The following is an 11,688-nucleotide window of genomic DNA, read 5'->3' as shown; positions in this document are numbered from 1 at the left end:
ATATACATATATAGATAGATAGATATATATATATAGATATAGATATAAAAATGAATCAAGAACACCTGTAGAGTAACGAATATATATGTGTATTGGGTATCGCTGGATACGTAACAGTCGCCCCTAGTGTCAAAAATTCCACGACATGCTGTCCTACCCTCGTTGTTCGGAACACCGAAAATCCAGGATAGCCAAAAAGGCACAACTGGCTACCAAAAGTTGTTACAGTATTACGAATTTCAAAGACACTCACACACACTAAAAACTAGGTGACAAAAGCAATTGTCACAGAAGACTGTGCGAGAAAAGTAGAAATTGTAAAAGTTCTGTGACATTTGGTAACTTTTCATTTTGTAGTGGTGTAACTATTCCATTATTTCACATGTCAAAAGGTAGGATGTGTCATATTGTTGTGTTAGTTTTTGATGCAGCTAACGCAACTTGTTCCTTCTTAATTTGGCATATTTCAAAAGTAAGCAAATCGGAGCATTACGGATCACCAAAACGGGGCAAAACGGGGCAAAACGGGTCTCCCTCTATTAGAGCGTTTAACGTAGTGGTATAACAGTATCTCTTCTAACGCGACGCTTTTAACATTATAGATGTATGCGAAGAGAATAACATTGAGTTGTTATTGCTTCCTCCTCACATCACCCACACAATGTAACCTCTTCATGTCGTTGTTTTCAAACCATTGAAATCATATTATTATCACCAGTATGTAACACAGTAGCAACATCAACATCATACTCGTATTATTACTAAGTTTGTGTTTGGACATATTTTGAACAGAGCGTGGGAAGAAGAAGCAAAATTTGGGAATGCTGTCAATGCATTTGAGACCACTGAGATTTTCCCACTAAACCGGCGTGCAATTCACGCACATAAGTTAAATTTAACTGCTAGTGATGTCGATATAGATAGAACAGTAGGTGTAGTAGCAACTGAGGAGCAGGTTGACATCTTACCGAGAAACACCTCATCGAATCAACAGCCTGCACCAAGTTGCAGTAGAGAAAGCGGCAATGACGCACAAGAACAAGTTCAACAGTTATTGTCATCACCAAGAAGAAATCAGTAAGTTTAAAAAGACAGAACATAAGAAGAAATCTGATATGTAGTGTTGACATTTGCTAGCAATTCTTTGCAGATTTTGTCACATTTCATATGATGACTCAAGAAGTACACAGATGGGAGACTAGATTCAGTGTCAGTCCTACAGTAAATGGTATCACGACGTAGTCTAAATGCTGTTGGAAGAAAACAATTTGTGTGTGGCATATGTCAGGTTTCATCATTTTAATCCAGCAGTTGCTTTATTATCATATTTTGTAATATTGTTATGTTATTATATTTATAATTTCACTGATCCTTATTTCCAAGTTAGTTACCCGTTTTACCCATACTTTCGGGGCAAAATGGATCAACTGCAATTTGTGAAAAAATAGTTATTTAATAAATTGTGTCATTAACTTCTAGCTCATACGATGCTGTGAACATGTAGTACAAACTACAATAATTTTTAGTGTAGTTTTGTATCGTTAACATTATTCGATAGGCAATAAAACGGTTGTAAAGTAAAAAATTGATCCGTTATGCCCTGGTCTACAATAAAAGATACTACATTTAACAAAATATAACTTAGCTACGTATTAGATAGGTACTACTACTACACAAAGAAATAACAAAAGAAAACAGATGAAATATATGCAACTTCGTGTGTGCAAATAAATTACAGAAATAATAATAATACACATATAATTCCTTGAGTCCAGTTTAAGGTAATATATTTTATAATAATTCACAGGAAATTTCAGTTTTAATCTAATGTGATCTTACTTACAAAAGATTATTGCATAACCCTTTCAATGCGGTCACTTGTGGTTCACACTCAATAATAATTTTCTCAAGCGCAATTTCAAATACGTGTTGTAAGTGTTTAAACGACAGTGTACAGTAAGAAATCTACAGAAATGTTGTAGTAAAGTTATATCAGCTGCTGTAACATTTAAAACGTAGCACCACACCACACCTCTGGTCACTCATTAGATACCAAGCTAACCTTTAGTCGGGAACTATTTTTCTCCAACTGCGGTCAATCTTTCAGTTCTTGAAGATGAACGTCCTCTACCTTGTATTTTCAGCTGCACAAATCCGCAATTCTAACATTTCCCCAGAAGACGCTCGAAAGGGGGCCATGTTGACAGATTCATTAAGAAGAAAATAAAAATACAATAAAAACCCACGTTGCAATCAAATACTACATCTCCTCTTTTGTTGGGAACCACCCAAGTGTTCACAATGACAACCTGCCAACTCCCCGCTGCATTTCTTGTTAAATCTGTTGCACCAACAAGTCAATGGCATCAGTCCAGAGGTAGTTAAGAGCTGCGGAGGAAAGCACACGTGGGATCGTTGGTCAAGTCAGAAAACCTTCGTGTTTGGCAAAGGTCGATTGCCGAGTTTTTTAGGTGCAGTACGTTTTGCTAAGGTCCCTGGGCTGAAATAAAGGGACGAATGTCGAGGTGCTCATGTTGTTGTTGACTCAATTCCATGTATATGGCTGCCTGCAGAGCTTTACAATTCAAGGACCCCTTACGTAACCTTCCTTACTTGAACACAATGTCTTTATTTTCCCTATCCTCCATGTCAAATTTACAGTTACTACTGTGTAAAACCATTATTTGGTTATTTGCATTTGCTAAAACTTAACTCACACAATGACGGCCTCCGTAGCCAAGTGGTCAGCTTATTGCGCTACGACGCCAGGGGTCCCGGGTTCGAATTCTGGCCTGGGTATGGATGTTTGTGAGTGTCCATTCATCAATTTCATCATATCATCACTGATCCCGATCTTCGCAAATTAGCCAAACGTGGCACAAGAAGCGAAGTAAAATAAAGCAAATCAGACAATCAATCAATCATAACCTCGCGCAATGGAACGAACATATTGTATAAGTACTTACAAACCGCAACTGTATTTCCGTGATATTTTGAAATTTATGTTGGAATAAAATTTTGGATTCAGTTCCATCACATACAAAAATACATTCAAACACGATTCTTCTATGTCAAATAAAATACAATAATTATATTGTTATCTTTTCCTAACCCATTATTTAGTGGAATAATATCACTGACTTACTAATTCATATTAACAGGACAAAATACGCCATAAAAATTACACTCCCTTTCGTCTCAACTCTCTGGATATATGTATAAATACTTTATGTAACAACACTATTTCTATGCAAAGAGTGTGAACAACATTTTATCGCTGAAATGAGGAAAAGAAATGTGCAGATGCAAAATTATTTACAACCTAGTTTAAAAACAAAGGTTTTCAAACTTTTTCTCAATGGAGAGAATAGATAAGCACTCAACCTCTCGTTACCGAATCGATTACGAAGGTACACTTGATTTGCCCTTAATTTAGAAAATGATCTTTTTCACATTCAGTTGTTGACGGGGGCATGAACATTGCAATATCACAAATTTTTGAAGTTCGTGGAAGGCAATTTTGAATGTTTTAACTATTGCAAGCAGCTGTTGAAGGGTCCTTCCTTATTTTGAGCTTCCTTTCTGTCTTCCTCGTAGCGTGCCATAACTTTTACCATCAACTTTAACTCGAACTCTAAACTGTCCCAGTAGTGTTATTTATTCCATACATTTCTACGCCAAACAACCAACGAGAACAAATATTATCAGAAACTACAATTTTCATATAAATCTTTCCATATCTCATATCGTGGGCACTTTCTGAACTTAAACAGCTAACTCCAGTTAACACATTAACCTTTCCTTTACTTCAGAAAATAGGTGATCGAGATCTGAAAAAATATATCCTAACTTTAATATCCTCTCAGTGGCGGATCCAGAAGTTATACTTGTGAGAGAAAAAAAAATATTATACTGTAAACAGGAACCTAGCTATCTTCCATGTTGTAGAGATTGAGATTGTTTTTCAAAAATAGGGGCCGAGGACTGAAATAGATGGTTACAAAGTTAGGTAAAAACAGTATTTTTTTTAAAAAAATATTGTAACTGCCTTCAAATTTTATGTTTTTTATGTTATTTACAAGGATTTAAGCTCTATACTTGATAAATGATGAATTAAATGTGTAATATAACAATTGGTTTACACTGTTTGGCATCCTTTAAATAACAAAAGAAGGAATTATTTGTTTAGTATTTTTACTATATATTTATTTAAGAAAACAAAGCTATTTGTTTTTAGTTTAACTTAATTTTTAACAAATTGTTACTAATTTAAATATCAAAAATATGTTATTTAGAGTGTACGAAGGTGTATAAAGTTAATATTTGTACCTATCAGTGCAACTAACAATTATATTTTACACACAAAGATAATGTTTACAGTTAAATTACTTGAATCAGAGACAAATATTTTACATTAATTGAATTATTCAGCCCTAGTCAGTACTTTCCTACATCAGAAAGTTTTTTTTTTTAAATTTTCTTTTAAGGGGTATTCCTAAAATGTATTTCTAAGCCAATTTGGTTTAATTTTTTGCTTATAATGCAAAGTTGACACAGTTTTCGCACAATGCAATGTAAATTTGTTATATTCACTACTTACAAACCAAACAATTGTGCTTATTTAGTTTATTTAACTTATATTTCTTGTAATTAACAAACTAATCTAAGTACTATGACATGTTAAAAAGCCTATAATTACTATAAATTTTTCTATCAGCAATTATGTAAGAGTACACTCAGGAATCTACTCAGGTATACATTCATATTCTCTTTCACACATACACACTTTTATGTATGCCTTTTTTTAAAAATTTTAGTATGAAGGTTGCACTTTAGCTATTCAAGCAAGAGTGGGAAAGGTAGGATTTCTGAAAATTCGTAAGATTAAACTGCAGGTTTTTGTTGTCCAAGTACAGATGAGAACGGAGCTGGGAGACTGTTATGAGCCTTTTTCATGAGAGTTGCATTTGAACTATATGCAAATTGAGCACTATTGACTGTGCATGCTTCAAATTTTTTGCTGTTATTGTCCATAAATTCTGTGAGACTGTAGAGAGTTTTGTCTTTTCAAGTAGCTTCTTTATTGATTATATTTTCATATTTTAGGGGACTTAGCAGTTTTAGGTTATGGCGCAGTTTGTCAGAATATTTTACCTGATTGTTTTGATATATTGAGTGTCTGCTGTTCTGCTTGTTATATTTTTCCTTATTGTATTGTGTATTTGACTATTTTTTGGCCAAGTTCGTAGTATTTAGAATAACTGTTATTGACTTGTAGATGTTGGGAGTAATAATCCTTTGCAAGATGTCCTATACTTTAGTCTGAATATTATTCTGAGTGTTCACTTTTGAAGCCTTAGTAGTATTATTAATGTAGATGTAAATTAGTCTGTAATATAGGCATTTTTCTGACAAATTATACTCACTTAGTTGATTTAGCAGGAATACGTTACACGATGGTTTACTGCAGACGGCGGCAATTTGCTCTTTTCATGTACTATGTATGATGTAGCTTACTTGAGTAATTGGAATTCTGTACTGGAAATTGAATTGGCTGTCTATCTTATTCCTATGTTGTTGAGTTTGTCCATAAGCAAACCATGTTTTACTATATCCTATGCCTTGGAAGGATCTAGATATATTGTGTTTGCAGTTTCATGTTTCTCTATGTAGTTCTTTAACTGTGCTGTGCTATGGATATGATTATTGATTTCTCTTTCTGGATGCCATGTTGGTTTCTGCTTATTCTTCTTGCTGCTTGAATTATCTGAGTTAGGTTGTTTGACTTCATCGTTGTTTGCTTTTTATTTGCTTATCTTTAGATTTTTTTATTTGTTTGTTTTGTATTTTTCTTTATTATTTGCCAAAATTTAACTTTGTAAAAGTACCAATATTTTTTAAATTCAATTTATAAATTTATGTAAATTTACTATAATTTTACATTAACTAACTTATTTTACTTTAACAACAAAATAATTTACCCTAGTATAAAAAAGTTCTACTAACAAAATATGTACTTTTATAACTTTAATTTTAAAAATAATACTTATAAAGCTTTGAGAAATTGTATTTTAACGCATTGACTTTAACAATGTACTTTTAAAAATTTTAATGTGAAAGGGATATTCAAAAAGTCGCAAAATAATTACAAAAAACTAAAAATAATTAGCTTTGTTTCCTTAAATAAGTATAAAGTAGTAAAAATACTAAACAAATAATTCCTTCTTTTGTTATTTAAAGGATGCCATACCATGTAAACCACTTGTTATATTACACATTTAATTCATCATTTATCAAGTATAGAGCTTAAGACCTTGTAAATAATATAAAAAACATAAAATTTGAAGGCAGTAACAACAGTTTTTTAAAAATACTGTTTTTACCTATCTTTGTAATTTAAATACTAGTTCATTTTGTCAAATTATAAATAAAATATACCTATTTCTTTGGTATTTGTACTATAGCCAAGGAAAATTACTAAAACTTGGCTAGTAGTTTGTGCGTTCACAGTAAATCTAAGAGTTTTAGCTTTATTTGTCCGTAACTAAATATAAGTGTAACTTGTTAAGCTTGCCAAACACAAAATCTTTAACCTCAATTTTTAAAGCTAACTGAACTCTAGCGTTTCGACCTACATCTACTATAGGCCCCTGTAGTAGTAAAATACATCCAGTTTGTTTAGAAATGTTGTCTCCTTCTCTGGCGATCTGGATGAAGAGTGTTCTCAAATGTTTCAATATATTTCTTAACATAACTAACTTTCAAGAAAAGAATACCTTGTGCGCGGAAAGCTTACTTGGTATAACCTTAGGCTTTTAACCTATCTGCCCAGGATTCGAGTCCCTGTCTGGGCGGTTACCATTTCTTAATTTTTTGTCACCGGATCTTGTGCACACTAGATATAAAATATGATTCCAGTTTAACAGATTATCATTTTTCTTCAAATTTCATAAGTTATCAGCAATCTAAGTTAATTTGGGAAGTGGGCCAAATTGGTTCCTCATAAAAAAAGCAGTGACCAAGTTGGTCCTAGCGCCTATGACCCTACTTGGCTTCATCCACCAAGTCATTTGCTTCGAGTCTCCGATGCCCTGGTGGAGCCCGTTCAGGTTCTACCGCCCATAAGTGCGTCCCTTCGCCGATCCAGCGAAGGTGAGAATAATAGAGAGCGACCCTCTATATATACCCTCAGCTCACTGTTGGTCACCGCTTGACCTAGTTATTTTCATTCAATCACTTTGTATTATAGAACTAGGTTTAGTGAATTTTGCCATCTTCCTGCTTGATCTGTTAAGCAAAGCAATCAATAAAAATATACTTACATAGGAAAATCTACTTTTGAGATACTTACATAGAAAAAAAGTGTGAGGCGTTACCTTCATGGCGTGGTGCTATGCACAGGGGAGCACTTTACCTTTTTTTTTACATAGAAAAATCTGCTTTTGTGTAAGTTTAAAATATAATCCTAATATAGTTAGATTCTCAGAAATACAGACAATCCAAGTTCTTGCTACATTTAGCACCTGATATAATTTGAATTGCACTCTAGTTAGTGTTGGTTTGTAAATGCTTCTAATACATGAAGGTACTTGAAATAGCAAATGTTGGATATGTAAAAGACAAACTAAATTTTAGGTATGATCCAGGAATTGTCGACAATTTCGGTTCCTTTTGTAGTACTTGGTGCATATTTTTCTTAAAAATTGTATTTATACCAAACAAAAAAACTGTAAGCATAGCAGTCTATCAGAGGCACCCATGAAAAGAACAACATGGAACCAGAAACCAGATTTATCATCGATGACAACATGGATATCATTATTCGAGGTACTTTCACCGACACTGAATTGATTTTGAAACATGAAAACAATTATATTGTCTTAAAAAGAAGAGAATACCCAATATTCGTCTACAGATCAGATGTGATCTACGACACTTACATGAAAGCACTCCCCGCACATAAAAACGCGCCAGACAAATCGAAATCCCTATCCATATTCGGAGAACTTTCCATTGTCTTCAAGGGCTGCGAAAAAGACATAAAAGTGGAAATCAGAAACATCTCTGGTGGAGTCATCCTCAACTTTGAACAGTGGCGAAAATGTATCTCTTGCCACAAATCCCTCATGGAAGAATGTCATGAGCAGCGGGTAAATCGTAATGCCTATGATATGCTTTTTGTTAAAGTATTTTTCATATATGTAAATCTGATATATTCTATATTTGTATATTAAATAAAAATAAACCTAAAAAACTTAACTCGAGTGTTTTATTTGAATCCAAAATATATATGAATGGCTTATTGCAGAAAGTGACCTGAGTCACTTTTGCACAATTCTGAGAAAAACAAGAAAAATCGTATAATATTGATAGCGAAAGAAATGTACCGCTGTTGGCTCAAATATTCAGCATAAAGAAATGTTAATTTTGCAACCCTCAATGCGCCCCCCTGCAGTATGCTGCTAGAGACAGTGGAGATGAAAAGATTGTGACTCCGGTACCTTTCTGCAATAAAAGTGAAAACTGTGAGAAATAAGACAAGAAATATCCTACAAACGCACGTTTGTCGTTGCCACATAAGCTAGGTTAGGTTAGGTTTTGTTATATATGCCACAGAAAATTATAGATTCATCAATAAATGACAGTGTACTGCACTTTCTGGACATTATTGTCGGTGTTTGAAGTACAATAATGTACGAGCTCATACATGCATGTGTTATTCTACATCTGAGTCTGTTTCATTCCCGTGTGAAGTGGGCCACTGAAGAATATCTTCATAAAATCTTTTGACGTCGTCTGGTACATAGGACAAGGTAGTTCATATGTCCTTCAAGTCAACCTCACTTCCACGTAGTACACCCTGGACTAGAGACTAACGAGGCTCTAGCGACTGGCACTATGGCCAGTATAATTTTGTGTCTGTTGTCTTGTTTTTTGTCCTTGTGTGTGCTGAGTGCCCGTTTACAGCCTCAGCTTTTAATAGAAGTCAGAACATTTTAAGATTTTTAGTAATGCAACGTTAGAGTTGTTATTTGTAATGGTAAGGGGCTGGTCCCCGTATAATGTGAGGGGAGCAAAATAGCCTAAGTGCTGACGCTCCCAAAATTTTAAATTCAAATTATCAAAAAATTATATACGTCCTTCAATTTAGTAAGCTTGATCGACATACGTGCAACTGGGAACGTACGTGGCGTAGGAATTACAATTATTGCACCTTTGGACAGATAGAAGGTGTAAGACGTCAAACCTTTCATGAATTCGGATACCTTGACAGTACCCTTATGTTGAACACAGTATTCAAAGTAATTATACTTGGAAATCTGAAAATACTGCCTATTCTTGTAGGAACACATGGTAGTTTTCACAGATGTTACATTGTTTTGTAGATATGAGGCCATCACGTTGCGAAACCAATAATGTTACTGGTATCAGTAAGTTTGACAGTATTTTTACCGCCCCAAGCTGCATTACAGATTAGCGTACACAGTTCGTACAACGTATAAATACGGCTAAGTTTATTGCAGAAAAGGACCCGAGTCAGTAACTCAGGTACCTTTCTGCATTAAAGTACACTTTTCACTGTGCATTTTCTTGGCTATAGCCTCGTGTGACTGACGGCCTTTTTGCACTAAAAGATGTGTCTGTAACTAGGAAAATCAAAAATACCATTAACTCCGATTCCTCAAAAATGTGACTCAGGTCCCTTTCTGCAATAAGCCATTCATATGTAATCTAATGAAAATGATTGCAACATTTTAAATATTATTGCTAAACAGTCACAAGTCAACATTATTTTCCCCATATAAATGCTTTTTACAGATTAATAGGGCTCTAGCGTGTGGTCCTATGCCTCCTACAATCCTCTGTAAAGTTCGTATTGTCCTATGAATTGTCGATATACATGCTAACTGCCTAGTTACAGTCTAAGCTTTAAGCTTCACTCAGTGGATTTTAGTCCTCAGAACACAACATATACAAATACAGAATAGCCCCTGGTATTAAATCAATCACTCAAAAAACAGTATTTCTTGAAAAAAATACCTTGAAAAATGGCTATAAGTCTAAATTTTACTTCTAGCATAGTAAAAACGTTTGGCAAGTGGACGGACCTATGGCACATATAGTCGTCTGTGAGATTCGTCTTGTCCTGTGAATTGTCATTATATTGCTAAATAGTTATATTTAATGGAAAAAGAAACAATATTAGTAAGCATCCAGTTATAGAACCCTCGATAAAGGAACTTCAGTCCTCCTACACACATAATAATTTTAGTTGCAGCAAAAGTTTACCTTCGTATAAATGCAAATAGTCGAAATGTTAAACATCTCGTGTACTGTATCCAGTAAGCCTTAGCTAAAAATACAATAACAGCGTTACAAACATAAAAGTTAAGCAAGCTTTTATATTCTAGTGGGACATAATAAGTCTGAGATATCCTTTAAAATACTCTGACAGGTGGTTGTGAGTTATCTGAGATCGAAATTTTCAAGCCTTCTCTCCTGCATAAATAGGGATTCACTAAGCCTCAATAAAATTGGGTGCTTGAGGGTAAAGGCAGTTCGAACATTGTGTTGATCGTATCATCTTCAAAATATATAGAGCCCTACCTCATATATTTAGGAAATTTTACCTACTCTAACAAAACACGCATCAAACTCGAAAATAAACAATCTTTCTTAAGTAGCAGACATCACCTAACCTAAATAAATATAGAAATACAAAACCAAAAATAGCATAGTGGAAATCTGTAAACCATAATAATAATAATAATAATAATAATAATAATAATAATAATAACAATAAAACAACAACAACAGCAATAATAATAATAATAATAGTTTTTGTCTTAACTTTAATCCAAACTACTTTCTCTTTAGTGTTTAGAAAAGATTTAAAAAAACTATAAGTTAAAAATTAGTGAATGTGGGATACAAAACGCAAAAAATAGGAAAATAATACAAAAACTTGTAAAATATAAAGTAAACTTGAGAAAACACCCTTCGTGAGTCCAAAATATAATAAAAGATCTTGCATAAATTGTTAAAGTGGTAATATTAACAGTAAAAATAAGCCTAAACTTGTAAAATAAAAGGGTAAAAACTTGACAAGACACATTTTGTGCGTTCAAAATGAAATACGAAACACGTTCAAATCGTGTTATTTGAGTAAAAATAGGTATAAACTTGTAAAATAAAAGGGTAAAACTTGACGAAACACACTTTGTGTGTCGAAAATGTAATAAGAAACTATTTCTTGTATAGACTAAATCGTCTTACTTTGGTAAAAGAACAATAAACTTGGAGAATAATCCGGTAAAACTTGCAAAAAGAACTTTTGTTTCCAAAATATAATAAAAACTCTTGCTAGAATCGTTTCAATTGTGTCATTTGAGTAAAAATACATAAAAACTTGTAAAATATTAGACATAAAGTCAAAGTTTGGTAAAATAAACTAAATATTATATTAAAAAGCAGGTAGTAACATAAAGTTACTAGCTAAATAAATAATCAAAGGGTCCGAGATTCGATACCCCGTGATAAAAGCAAGTAGTGAAAACTTTAGGCCCCGTCCCAGATAGCTTTCCCTTCTTCCTAGTACAGATAGAAACCATATGCTTCGTTCTCCTTGTTCAGGGTAAAATTCTCGCTCCGATCTAATTGGTTATCCCAAAATCCTTTTCTTCTTGT

This window comes from Lepisma saccharinum, chromosome 2, assembly GCF_977018435.1.
Source record: "Lepisma saccharinum chromosome 2, izLepSacc3.1, whole genome shotgun sequence".
NCBI classification, from domain to species: Eukaryota; Metazoa; Arthropoda; class Insecta; order Zygentoma; family Lepismatidae; genus Lepisma; species Lepisma saccharinum.
Note: the sequence above shows the minus strand (reverse complement) of the source record.